The sequence below is a fragment of the Canis lupus genome, chromosome 36, assembly GCF_048164855.1.
Source record: "Canis lupus baileyi chromosome 36, mCanLup2.hap1, whole genome shotgun sequence".
NCBI classification, from domain to species: Eukaryota; Metazoa; Chordata; class Mammalia; order Carnivora; family Canidae; genus Canis; species Canis lupus.
Window position 1 is genome coordinate 367937 of NC_132873.1, and position 14699 is coordinate 382635.

The window sequence follows — 14699 nt, forward strand, 5'->3', positions numbered from 1 at the left end:
TGGGGTGTTTTTTTTTTTTTTTTTAATTCAGCAATTCTAATGCATGAATGGCTAGACTTTCCTATGGCTTATCTTTGTGTTGGAAATCTTTTTTTTATTTATTTTATTTTTTTATTTTTTATTTTTTTTGTGTGTGTGTGTGTTGGAAATCTTACATGATTTTCTGCAAAAGAAGCCAGCAGGCAACCAAATTCATTTGCATGTTAAGGAACAGTGGACGTTCCGCAATATTCCTTCCTAAACTAACAGAGCTGTGCGCACAGGCCCGCACGCGCACCCTGAACCCAAACACAGCAAACAAATAATGCGTCAGGCTACCAGCCCACATTATATAGCTACCTTTGTTTCCAGAAAAGTCATTTAACTGGGCTTTATAACTGTGGAAATAAGTTGCTATGGGTTAAACAGAAGCCCCCAACCTACCAGCACTCAACATTCTTGCCGTCCTGGAGGATGAAGGATTTCCCTCCAAAATGCATTTGTGTAAATCAGGGCACGCTCCCCACATTGTCTAGAGCATCCCAGGTCCACCATAGAGGTGACGGAGCCCAGAGAAGGGAGCGGTGGCACGGAGCACAGAGGACACACCCTGTGTGCATGGCCCGGGGCTCCAGTCTCCGCGCCTCCGAAACGCGGTCCTGTTGGCAAAGGGCTGAGCAGGACTGCGCGCGGCCCCTCCTGCGTGAATGCAGCCCTAGTGCCCTGGACCTTTATCGGTGCGGGGACGGAAATAAAGACTGGCGTTGGTTGCTGAGCTCTTGCAACCACAGGCCCCGCCTCCCATGTGGGTGCTTGTCTCCTGCTGTAAAAGAGGAAGCAGGCTAAGAGCCCCGCTCACACAGCTGATGCTGCTGGAGCCCCTGTGGAGCCTCGAGCCTCCCACTAAACCTTTCTGATTTTGACTTCTACATGTAGTGCTTGTTGACACGTGAGAAAAGAAAAACATGAGTAGCTAAGTCAAAAATGGGAATAACTGAGGAGTATTCATAGCATTTCACTTCTTTAAAAAAGTCCCTGTGTACAAGTTATTTTTCTGTCTTAAAAAGTAATGCTTTCTGTATAAATCAGCAGAACTATGTCCTCAGACAGCCATGTCTCATTGTCCGTGTAACTGGACCGTCAGCTATTATCCGCCTGCAATATCAAGGCACCGGATATTAATGCAGCAAAGCCAAAGGGTGTCTTTTGTCATCTCCAGGACGATTTCTACTTAAAAGCACGTTGTTTCCCAGGATCTTCTTAAAGCTACTCCAAATGCAGAATGTTACATTCGTTAGTGTCTTTTTGAAATAGGATTGAACTTGCTGAGAAAAAGGATTCATGAAACTCTGGTTAAAAACAAATGTATAAACTGTTTTCCAACTCTGAACACTGAGACGAAACATTCAGACAGTAGCTAAGAGGTTTCAACTAACAATACTTTTCTCATCTATTTCTATTCTTTTTTTTTTTTAAGGATTTTATTTATTGTTTCCTGAGAGACATAGAGAGAGAGAGGCAGAGACACAGGCAGAAGGAGAAGCAGGCTCCATGCAGGGAGCCCGATGTGGGACTCGATCCTGGGATGCTAGGATCATGCCCTGAGCCCAAGGCAGATGCTTAACCGCTGAGCCACCCAGGCGTCTCTCTATTTCTATTCTTATTCCACTGTGGAAACTATTGAGAATGTGATCGACGCAAAAGAACACAAACATCGACTTCAAAAATATGAGCTCTCGGGATCCCTGGGTGGTGCAGTGGTTTGGCGCCTGCTTTTGGCCCAGGGCGCGATCCTGGAGACCCGGGATCGAATCCCACGTCGGGCTCCCGGTGCATGGAGCCTGCTTCTCCCTCTGCCTGTGTCTCTGCCTCTCTCTCTCTCTCTGTGTGACTATCATAAATAAATAAAGAAAAAAAATTAAAAAAAATATGAACTCTCGTGATTGAATTTCAGGTGGAAACTGCCTTGTCTCGTAGACTCTGTGCCATATATAACCGTAGCAACGTTTTGGCAAAGCACCAAAAACAAGATGAATACAGCAATTTGCAGGTCATTGAGTCCTGGGAATTTGGTGTAGAGAGATGCGCAGGCAAACGGAGATTAATGGAAACATGGAAGGTCAAGAACAAACAGGGACAGAGAAAGCTTTTTTGCATAAAAGGAGAGAAATGAACAGATACAAAAAAAAAAAAAAAAGACGTAACTTGAGAGTCCTTCACTTGTATCAGGACCATCGTCTTGGAGCAAACGCCTTCCCTGTTCTGGTGCAGAGAACAATACAGGATGGGCACTGCCTTCTTATGCTGAGCCTCATTATACTGACAGGCTCATTTTAATGGGTTTCTTTGAAGCAATTTAGAAAATGACCACTAGCAACTATGAAACCATTTGTCCTGGGGACAGTGCCCTTAACTACTTAAATTAAAAAGCCATGGAATTCAGAATGCATGTAGTATCTTCTGCTGATCTGAGGACGAGGCAACAGCAGACTTTAAATAATATTTCCTGTTACCAAAAAAGCCACAAACCACTTACAGAACAGTGTGTAATATATGAAAAATGAGGAAGAAGCCTCCTGAAGTTCTATTTTATAGATGATCACACTTTACATCTATGTACCTTACCTACGGATGTTGTTGTGGGGCTTGCAAATAGGGTACACGGTATCATTCCCGACCTTGGTGGAAAGGTTATGATGCATCACACTGAAAGGCTGTGTATGATTTCATCACATGGGAGACACATGCTTTAATAGCATTTCCTTACTGGGATTAAGGGTGTTTCCAAGTGTTTGCCTGTAGAAGTAAAGTTGCAAAAATAAGCTGGTATGGAAGCTTTTGCTGAATTTTTTACTTATTTCCATAAATAGAGTCACAGAATTAGAATGATAAGACTACAGTGTATGGGCATTTTCAAGATGATTATTAGGTAAAAAGAGGATTTGTTACTTAAAAAAAATAGTTGGATAGTCAAAAATAATTTTGTCAGCATCATCACTGTCACTTCACGGAGTTAAAAACATGCCAAACAGAAAAAAGTAGAAACCAAAACAAAGCAAAATAGCATCAAGGGTGAAATAAACTGCCTTTTGCAGCCACTGAAGTAATTTGTGTTCTCAGTAAAGCAAAGGAAGACACATTTATATTTTATTTTAAACTAACTTGTATTATATAGATTAAAACAAATATGTTATACCCAAAGAATCATGTTCTTCGTTTTGTAAAATGCAAGGTCTCTGGGACTCTGGAGAAGGAAATGGAAGGATGGAGGGGGCGGGGTCGCTAGGTGACACGCATTAAGGAGGCACGAGATGGGATGAGCACGGGGTGTACATGCAACTGATGGATCACCAACCTCTGCCTCTGAAACTAATACTACACTATATGTTAATTAATCGAATTTGAGTTAAAAAAAAAAAAGTGGAAGGATAATATAGGTCCAGGGCAACAGGCGCAGACCCTGCACCTGTCTGAAGCCTCCCAGGACCCTCTTGTTGTCTTTCTCAGGTTTCTCCCAGAGCCAACCAAAGAAAAGAGTGACAGAAACAGAAGCTCTCCTGTGCCTCTGTGACCGCTTCTCACAGCCAGACTCCCAGCACAGCTTGGTGAGGGGTTCCTGCCTCTGCCAGGTTGGGACCTGGGTTTCAGGATGCTGTGGTCTCATCTGTGTGTGACAATAGGGAGAGCTCAGAACCTGTCCCCCCGGGATGTACTTCTGTTCTCGGAGGCTGCATCAGCCCTGCAGTCCACCTGGGCCCGTGGGCTGCTGGGGGTTGGCGTGCGAGTGCCGTACCCGGGGCTGGAGGGAGGGCTGGGCATGTGCAGCAGCCATCCGGGGAGTCTCAAGGACAAGGAACCACGTCAAGGTCACGATGACGGGAAAAGCCAATCTATACACTGCCTTTGCCATAAACTAGGGGACAGAGGCACTTGGCTCAAAACCCAAACTGGGAACCTGGCAAGTGTGTGCTTTCTGAGGTTGCTAAGTCAGCACTGCTTAGCCATTTATAGCGTGTGGGCTAATTGGAAAAATATTTTATCTTTATATATATTTGAACTATTACTATGTGCCAGACATTACGAGAAGATCTTTACACGCATAATTGCATTTAACCCCAACAACACCCCGAGCTGAGTACTGCTATTATCCCAACTCGACATAAAGCTTGGCAGGGCCACGTCTTGCCCCCTGTCACAGAGCTATCTTCAGGGTCCCCTGGCTCCAGACCCAAACTCCCCTGCTGGCTTCTGAAATGAAGGCAACAGACTCCTTCCCCAGACCACTGCACAGGTCCTGCGTGTAACTGTCGGGGGAGACTTGAAGACACTCCACCCTGAAAACGTCCTCCAGGGTTCCAGTGCACGATGTTCACGCCGCAGGTGACATCTGCAGACATGAAGGTATCTCCCACCTGATGCCAAGCTCCCTTGCCACCATCCCTGCCACTCATATGCCTCTACGTCCAGGGAAGGATGGCATCCGGGTCCTTGTCTCCCCGCAGTGTCCACGACTCATGAATGAGCTCCATGGTTCCCAGGCTTCTCCACGGAACGAAATCTTCATCCCTCAACACACACAAGTGTCACTTCTCCCGTGAAGTTTTTTCTTTCATCTGTGAGCTACAATCAACCTTCCTTCCGCCCTAAGTACCACCTGCTCTTAATTCCTATTAAGTCCCTCCCTTTCTACACATGTAGAGCAGGGCCTCATTGTTTTTTGTTTTTTGATGCAGGGAAAGTCAATCACTATTAACTAAAGGGATATAAATAAATACATACATACTGTGACATCAGCAGGTGTTTTGATTATCCCCAGTTAAATATTCATGGGCCACTGTTCATCGCAACAAAAGAGATGAGAGGGGGCAGGAGTGTGGACGGATTGCAGCCTGAGTGCACTGCTGGCTCAAATCACTAATAGCAGAGAAGTGATCCACAAAACTGGCCAATGGAGAGGAAACTCCAGAGGCGTCTAAAGCAGCTAGTGAACAAGAGGAATCACGCAGGCAGTGGAATCAGGAAGAAGATTCACATCCACAGGTGTTGGGAACCACCGGGTCCTGAGTGCCCATCGATGGCACCTAACCCTACCCTTCTCCAAGTAGAGAAGTTCTGTTCATGCTGTTTCTTGACCCTGTGGTCAAGGTGCGGTGGACAGAATCTAGAAGACCCCAAGGGCCCCCGCCTTCTGGTGTTCATGCCTCATGGGATCCCCTCTCTTGCATGTGGGCAGGACCTGTGACTTGGCTCTAAGCAAGGCGATGCTGTCCCTCCTGGGACTGGGTCCCATTAGGAAGAAAGCTGCCACCCCACTGGCAGATGCTCCAGGTTCTCTGGCTCTAGTGTGGGCTTTGAGGGACCCTACAGCCACAAGAATCCTACCAGCACGCTGAGGGAACCTGGGAGCAGGTGCTCGCTTGGACCGGCTGACCAGTAAGAGCACAGCCCTCCCTGGCTGGCACCTTCACTGTGGTCTCGAGGAGACCCAGCTATATTGTGCCCAGAACCCTGAACTCAGAAACTGTGACATACCAATGTCGTTTAGTGCGAGGTAACTTTCTACGCAGCAATAAAAAGACTAATATCCCTAGAATTCCAACTTCCCTCCAAGCATGCTCTTTATATACCAAGTATGACCCTGCTTCTCTCTTTGCTTGAGGGTTTTCAACACATCTCACTTTTCTCACTTCTTGGTGAATTAGGATGGGCCTCGTGTTTGCATGTCTAAGTGTTCACATAGACAAAAGCACAGATCTTCACCCATAGCAGGTATAACATCATATGAATCAAAGTTGAGTTGAAGAACATTCTAGAGCATGGAATCAACGAGTTGACAAATGCTAGTATCAAAATAATCAAAGAGCTTTGAAGTTGTTTTCATAAAGGGCTTTCAAGACTGAGAACTTCTAATTTAAGATTACTATAGTCTGACTGTCAAACCAGAGAGATGTCACAGATCTCCTGTCGGCAACTGCATGCAAGTCCCACTTAGAAAAGAACCTATTTTCCAGACTTATTGGGATATAATTGACATACAACATTGTGTAAGTTTCAGCTGTGCAGCACGGTGATGAGATACGTGGATAGACTGCAAAATTACTACCATGACATTAGTTAACACTCATCCCCTCACAGCTGTCTTGTTTTCGTTTTATGATGAGAACATGTAAGATCTACTTTCTTAGCAACTTCCAAGTGTGTAAAGCTGTATTATAAGCCACAACTGCCACCCCATATGCTAGATCTCCAGGACCTGTTCATCCTAGAACTGAAAGCTTGACCCCTCTGACCAACATCTCCCCAGTTTCCTCCCCCAGCCCCTGGCAACCACCACCTACTCTTGTTTCTGGGTTTGACTTTTTTCGAGTCCGTGTATCAGTGAGATCATACAGTGCTAGCGGCTCTCTGACTTTACTCAGCATGATGCCTTCAAGGTCTATCCATGTTGTCATGACTTCCTTTTATATTACGGATGAGTAATATTTCATATATATTTTATATATATGTATATATAAATATATATTATACATGTATATAAATCATCTTTATCCATTCCTCCAGCAGTGGACACTTCGGTTGCTTTTGTGTCTTGCCTATGGTAAATAATGCTGCAGTGAACATGAGGTGCGGACATCTTTCCAAAAGTTAGTGTTTTCATTTCCTTGGATAAACACCCTGAAGTAAAACTGCTGAATCACAGGGTTAGCTCTCTTTTTAATTTTTTGAAGACCCTCCACATTGTTTTCCATGGTGGCTGCACCCGCCTGCAATGCCACCAACACTGCATGAGGGCGCCCTTTTTTTTCACATCCTCACCAACATCTGCTGTTTTTTGATTGTTGATTTCAGCCATTCTGAGGGGTGTGAGGTGATATCTCCCTGTGGTTCTGATTTGTATTTCCTTGATGATGAGGGATGTTGAGCATTTTCTCATGTGTCTGTTGGCCATCTGCACATCTTTGGAAAAAATTTCTATTTAGGTCCTTGCTCATTTTTCAAATTGCATTGTTTTTTTTTTTTTTTCTTTTGTTTTGTTTTGTTTGCTGTTGGGTTGTAGAAGTTCTTCATAGATCTTGGATATTAACCCCTTATCAGATAGATGATTTGTGCATATGTTCTCCCATCCTGTAGGTTGCCTCATCATGTGTGGATGGTTTCCTCTGCTGTACAGAAACTTTCTAGTGTGATGCAGCCCTACTTGTTTATTTTTGCTTTTGTTGCTTGTTTTGCAAATTTCTGTAGCTAAAATTGACTCCCTGTGGTAAGAAAAGTTTACTTCTTCACAACTGTTAATTTTCTGCATGTTCTTTCTCGTGGTGGGAACAGGAAGAAATCAATTCTGCATAGTGGTCATGAGTTTATCGATGTGAAGGACTTTTCTGCATTAATATATCTCCTCTGAAAAGATGGGAAGTGCTCATGTTTTAATCAAATGAAAGGCTGAGGCATTTTTATGGCTTTAGGCCTCTTGCTGTCAAAGGGATCTTCAACACAAGATTCATTTATCCACCGTTATAACTGCATGTGCATAAAATATAAACAGGATGACTGTACCAGTGACTGGGGAGAGAGTAAGATGGAGCTTTTTTTCCCTAAATACAATCAGCTACACAGGGATCACTTTTCTTTAATAAACTCATGGTTTGAGTAAAGAAATATATCATTTTTATTAGTCTGAATTTTAAAGATTCATCAAGTTACTGACAGCACTAGTAAGCAAATAAAATGGTATGAGGATCCGTTTTTTTTTTTCTTGCTTTATTCAAGTTAGCATAAGGATTTAATTGTATTGGAATTCATTTATTTTTCCTGGCATTTATTCCTTCAGCCAACAACAAGAAAAGTAATTGAGTATTGACCATGTTTAGGATTATGCAGATGACTTGGAGAGCAGAGTCTCAAGAGTTAGCTCACTGCAGTCAAGGATTGAGAGAGCATGAGCCGCAGGCTCAAAGAGATCATGTTTCTTTTTTACTTCTGTATGCAAATAAATTGAGAGCCCCAAGGATTAAGTGTCTCGTCCAAGGTTATCCTGCTCCTGGTGGCAGAGAAAGAACTAAGAACACAGCCCTTCTTCTCTCTTCCGTGCACCTGCTCTGCCCAAGTGTGGCTCCTATGTCTGGATGTGTGGATGTTTTTCAGAAAGACCATGTCTCCTGGATTCTGGAAATGGAAGAGGCCATTAAAAATGACTCTTGATGAAGACCAATTACGAACTGTCATTGGTTTGTTCTGCAAGTAGTTCGATGAGTTCCCAGTCGTGCCAACCTCCTAACATCCAGTCCAGAACCACATTAAATTAACTGAGACTCAAGAGAATTTTTCCAGCACAAGGTTTTACAATCCACAAGACATCTCTGTTTGACTTTGCTTCTATATTCTTTTCCCTGACAGGTTGGGGAGATGCTCACCTTAAGTGAATTTGAGGCAGGGAACAGGGGGTGGGAGCAAACTGACCCTCGCCACTGATCTGATGTAACCCCCATGAGTTAACTCTGCTGGTTCCTGCTCCTGGGTTTTGTCACAGCTGCTCCCTGCCTGGAAGGCCCCCACACTATTTATCTGCCCGGACAACACTTGGATACACTTTACCACTAAGTTCAAGATTCATCTCTCTCATAATCATATTTTATAATCTACCTACTACTTCCTGATAAAACTAGCCATTCCCTTTGGACACTAAAATTCTATGACAGTATATACTTATTTTATGTGTCTTGATATATGGATTTCTCCCTACAAAATTTCCCTGCTCTATTACTTTCTGTATCCCTAGTACTTTGTATAAAATCTAGTGAAAACAGGTTGTCTAGGTATCTGTGAAATATTAATAATAATAATAATAATAATAATAATAATAATAATAATAATAAATAGAGCTGCTAAACATTTGGCAGAGTGGCTGTATATGCCCAGATGTGTCTTCCCCTTCAGGATGGAAAGGGAGCATATGCTATAAATCACTCCTGGGTCCCAAAAATTCATTAAGAAAGCAACCACATTTTGAATTAACAATTGTATTTCTATGATTTCTAGAATTTGCCCTAAGGAAATAACCATGAATGAGCATATAGATAAAGCTATGAAAATATTCATAAAGGTATAATTTATATTAGTAAAAAGATTAGAAACAGCTTAAATTTCCATTAAAAGGGGATTAATCCAATAAATCACAATGGACAAACACAATGGAATAATACATAACCACTAAAAATGATATTTAGAAGCATATTTAATGTTTTGGAATAGAGTACACAATTCATAGCCAAGCAAAAATGCAGATAATAATGAAGGATGTGTGGTATGATTCAATAAACAGACACCTCTATTCTTTGCCGAGGACATTCCTGAAAACCCTGCTATAAAGTGGAAAGCCATAAAATGAAAGCTTAATTTTATTCATTTTAATGAGATAAATTATAATGTCTCCTTCCAAGGTACACAAATAATTTTTGCTGATAGAAAAATGTATCAGTTAAAGAATCCAAACAAGTTTATGTTTGTCATAAATACTACAGTTAAAGCAACAAAATTGTGGCATAAAATATAAGTGGTGGTGTTTGTTGGAGGCTGTGAGGTGAGGGCACACCTCCTCAGCAGCTGGCACACAGGCGGAGGGCCAAGCAGCGGAAACACAACCTTTGGGCTCCTTCCCTTCACTTGCATCACAGCCAGAGAAACAGGTGCAGGGCAGAGTCTCAGAAACACACGTGTCAACAACGTACACGGCAAAGTGAAAACTCATGGTGATGGGACCTCAGGAGCCCCCTTCTCGGGACGCCCCAAAGCAAACTCCTTGGGCTCGTGGAGATGCGGTATGTGGGTCAGATTTGTTCTGCGAGCCACCAAGGGGCCCGTCCCTGCTCCAGGTGAGCTGATGTGTCAGCCCCAAACCCCAATGCCATAGTATCACTCCTCTTAGTGTTTTGGGGATGAAAAGTAGTTGCATGATTCTTTTTGAGAAGCTGTCAGAGAGCGATTGTAACACTTCAAGAGCCACTATGGTGGACAGGTGTTGATCAGGGTTTCGAAGTAAGAAGTCTGTGCACAGGCTGGCCTCTAGAGCCAGGGCTCCACCCTGCATCCTGGGGATGGTCAGGTGATGGAGGATTTCTGTGCTCATTTCCCCTTGGCAACATTTTATTGTTCTCTTTTGTAATAAGGCCAAAATAAAATGATCAGAAAAATTTTAAAAATGGCATCTATATAGGACAAATCTAAAATGATAAATGTTTCTAAAGAGTAATGTTGATTTTTTTTTAATGAAAAGTGTGTCTTATTTTAGTCCTTTAGAGTTCTCCAAAAATCCTTGTTTTACGTGGAATTTCCTAAGTTCTTCCCTTTTTTGGATTGAGGACAAAGTCCCAGGAGCCCCAGAACGTCAGGCATGTACTTTGGCCCTATCCTTATGAACTTATTATCAGCCCAGGTTTTGCGTCATCTTTTTGGCTTCGTGACTCCATAAATATCTGACAAGGAGATATAATTCCATTCTTATGAAATTGATGCTCTTATGACTTCTTATGTTTCATGTTCACGACTGTGCATGTGTGCTTGTGTTTGTGAGTCTATTCACTCGAGGACACTCACGTGTGGGGAAAGAACAGTTCACTTTTAATCTCGTCTGCTACATAAATTAAAATATAAATTAAAAAGGCATTCTCCATACACGTAAAAAAAAATCTGAGTAACGCGGATTGAGATGTGATAAACAGGGCTACTGTGTCGAGACGCCACAGCATCATGGATGATTCGATCACGAAGCTATTACTTGGATTGATGGCACTTGCATGTGTGAAAAGCAGTTACTGAATGGCCTGGTTCAGAGCGGATTTCAATGTCAGACGTATTGATAAGTACAGACCCAGCCGTGCAGAGTCCGAGCAGCCTCTTGGCCTCACGCAAACACATTAACTCAGGACAATTCACCTACAGCATCCCACTTGGGATTATATCAATGTCACTCCAGCCTTTGAACAGAATCCCATCTCCCTCATGGGGGATTCCTCAAGTTTATCTTAATTTCACACACGGTATCTGTCCCTGTTCATTAAAAGCAGCTTCTAAGTGGAAGCCTTCACCCTGGCTGCAGAATTGGGATTAAATTTAAATTCAGACCAATGTGTTTATGCAGCAAACTTGGGAACTGTATAGAGCTAGCATGCCTTCCAGAAAGGATGACAGAGCTGCGGCACACCCCCTAGACGAGGACATCACCCATTCCTGCCCCACCGCCATCCACGACCGGCCATGGCTGGAAGCTGCCGAGCATCCATCTCGGGTATAAACCTCCCTCGTGGTACAGTTACACTTAGAGTCATAAGGCTAGAGGAAAGCAACATGGGCGAGCACCCTGGACAAGATGTGGCACCGTGTGTGGTGGGGGAGCCCTGATCTGTGCCTCAGGCGCCCCAGCGAGCACCTGGCAGGATGGTGCCCGTGAAGCCTCCTGGCCGCACACTCCAAGGAGCCTCTCGTTGGCGCCCTGTTAGCCCATGCCGGGGGTCAGTAGTTGCTGGTGGGGTGAAGGCCTGTCTCTAAACTCACCCAACCGTACCATCCAGATCAACAGAAAGTCCCTTCCACATGTGGCCCTGGGCAGCTGTTCAGAGCTTGTATCTACTGATTCCTGTCATACGCATTGGCCCTAAGTAAGAATTCAGGACGGGAACCAAGATCATGTCCCAGTGACCAGGTGGATTTTGTCAGAGATCTAAGGCAGAGATGGACCCACAGTGTTGAAATATTAATAAACTATGACTGTTTGCTTCCAGGTTCCCCTGGGAACAGCATGAGAGCTGATCTTTGTACCTTTTTGTGTCCCTAAATGTCCATGAGAAATTGATGAAAATGATGTATCCTTTTGCCTGTAAAGCATATACAGACACTTCCAAGTTCTACACATAGTTGTGGGCTTATCACAGACCAATGGCTCCTCGTCTGTCTTACAGAGAGGTAGGAAAAAATCTGCAGGATGACATGAAAAGTTACCCCTGACCCGAGTTCTAGAGACCCACCCAAACCTCCATACCATGGTTCCTGAGCCTTGTCCTCTCCTCAGTTCCGGATGCTTTTCCCATATGCAATGCTTGACATTCGATTATTCCCTCCCACAGGTGAAATTATTTGCTTCTTCCTGACATTTCCAAAAAACAAAGTTAAAAAATGTTATGGGATTTATATGATGTGTATACCTACTTTCTCCATGAGACGTCACTGGTCTGAAAACTCTCCACACCTTGCTCTCTACCCTCACACGTCAGACGCTCTCCGTGTTGACCTATGTGACTTAGTGCTTCAACGGCCAAAACCTGAAAACCAACGCTGACTGCAGAGATATCAACTCGAATTCAAGCTGTCTTACATTTTACCTCGAATAGGGTCTTCCCATAATGTCTGTCGTCACGTTAACTGTCCTAGGTCCACTTCACAATACTTAAGTAACTATCTTAGAATTCGAGAAAACAGAAACTAGAAACAAGATTCTAATTTTATTACTCAAGAGCGATCAGTGGCATGCCCATTAGAAGAGCTGTGCTAGGTCAGCTTTCTGTACATCAGCCAACAGGACTTCCCAGTGGAGTGTGGAATCTGGAGCAGAGCTCTGGCACAGCCCTCCACGTGGGCTTCGTGTGTTACTCCTAGTGTGGCTCTTAATTATATTCCCGAGAATTCCAGAGAATCAGTCCCACAAGGATATGTTACTCGGGGTCACTGAGCACTTTTTCTAAGCAAACCATGACCCTGTCATTCTTCGTCCACTGTCTCCCACCTTCGACCTCCCCCATCTCAAACACTCGTGATGGCCACGTTGCAAGGGCTGATATGAGGTCCACCTACGTGTAGAGTGGACCTCTAATCTCTGCTTTTCTCTCTAATCTTTAATGGAACTGGGATGACAAATCTGGGAAGTTTCTACTCAATACAATTCCCTATGACTCTGTCTTACCCCAGGGGGTCTCTTCCCCTTATGAGTCAAAGAAGCCCCATCTAGTGATCTTTCACATGCCAGGTTCTATTGCACATGAAACCATACTTTATAAAACAACAGTGATCGTCATCTTTGCTAAATACAACTACTGGTTTGCTTTATAGGTATTTCTCACAACTGTTAATTCTCGGGTTCTCTTTAGATGCGCAGTCCTGCACGTCCCTGACATCTAGAATAACGCCTGACAGATGCTGAAGAAAACAGAGATAGGTGATTAACAACCGACAGAGGAGCGGCCGGATAAAACACATGCCTGAGTCCCTACTATGCACTAGGCACTATGTGAAACATCACAATTTTCAAAATTGCCTCAAAATGAGGGCACTATTTTACCCATTTCATAGATGAGAACTTTAGATTTACTGAGGTTACACTGATTTGTTCAAGGCCTACAGGTCCTAAAGAGAGAGAGCCCTTGAGTTCTGATTTTGTATTGTTTATTTATGGTCTTTTTTAACCTTTGCACCCATTTTCATTTGTACATTTATCACTAGTTCATTTAATTGATAACTTACTGCTACTTACTCCATTAATAGTTAACCTGCCAAAATTAACTACCATGGACCCATGAAGATGTGAGGGAGGAATGTGAATCTGAGCAATGGGAATTGGGTCATGCCTCATTACAATCTTGAAAAATTAGTTCCCATCTGCCTTCTTCACCACACGTCTAATAATATAACATGGAGTTTCACTAAATAGCAGGGCAGTGATGCACAACGACACGGAAACCATGTACGCATATGCAGAACATCCAGAAAACCAAACCCAGCCTCTTAAAGCAAAGCCGCCACTGTGCCGGCGTACACACAGTTCTAAGGCGGAGGAAGTTTGAGGATGAGAACGACAGCGCACAGGGTTCGGTTCCCGTGAAAGCCCACACTTCTAATCATAAACGCTGGGATACGGGCTCCTAACTCCTGGCCCCAGTCCCTTCCTGCCAGACCCAGAGCTTTGATTTTTCCCCAGAAACTCAGTGAGCTGGTATATAAGGCAGGAGTCAACATGTATTTCAAAACTATTTTCTAAAGCAAAACCAGTGGTTCTGTATCCTATTAGTCACTGAGGTTGTGACGCTTGATAATCACGTGTGTGCGGTGAAGTGGCTGCACGTGTGTCCACCGCCCTGTCCGTTTCCAGCCTCTGAGGGGTAATGTTCCAACATGTCTGGCTTCTCCGGCCTGGAGTCACTGAGGTGAGCACATGAGGGGCCTGGTCCCTGCCCTGCGCCATGTGGCAGCCCCGTCTCCCGTCTTGCTGAAACAAGGCCCACGTGATTTTAGACAGTAAAACCACCTCTGCTCCACAGGGGAAAGCTTTGTCTAAGGGTCAGCTGTGAGCCAAGCTCAGAGGGGAAGATGGCATGTCTGGGGGGGCGCAGAGGGGCCTGTGTCACAGGAACCCACGGGCATGTACAGGGAGACGCGGCACATTCACAGCTGGCACCTTTGTTGCAAACTCTCCCCAGCCCCGGAAAGAATCTTCTATACGTAGAATCTACAACCCTGTGAAGAGAGAACTATCTGTTCAATTTTTTTTTTTTTTTTAAGAAAAACAGGTCCTAGGGTGCCTGGGTGGCTCAGTTGGTGAAGTGCCTACCTCTGACTCAGGTCAGGATCTCAGGGTCCTGGGATCGAGTCCTGCATCAGGCTCCCTACTCCTCCCCCTGCTCGTGCTCTCGTTCTCTGATGGATAAATAAAATCTTAAAAAAGAAAATAGAAAAAGAAA

At 44.0% G+C, this 14699-nt stretch overlaps 1 protein-coding gene and 1 long non-coding RNA gene across 17 annotated transcripts in view; both read right to left on the bottom strand.

Annotated features, from left to right (window-relative positions):
• Window positions 1-14699, bottom strand: part of DLGAP2 (DLG associated protein 2) — a 699343-nt gene that overhangs the window by 297397 nt on the left and 387247 nt on the right. The window lies entirely within an intron of this gene.
• LOC140625592 (uncharacterized) overlaps window positions 1-14699 on the bottom strand; it is a 47263-nt gene that overhangs the window by 27589 nt on the left and 4975 nt on the right. The window contains exons 4-5 of the long non-coding RNA XR_012024937.1: window positions 12011-12115; window positions 2605-2775 (exon numbers count right to left, since the gene is read on the bottom strand). This is a non-coding gene — a long non-coding RNA (uncharacterized lncRNA). The remainder of the gene's footprint in view (window positions 1-2604; window positions 2776-12010; window positions 12116-14699) is intronic.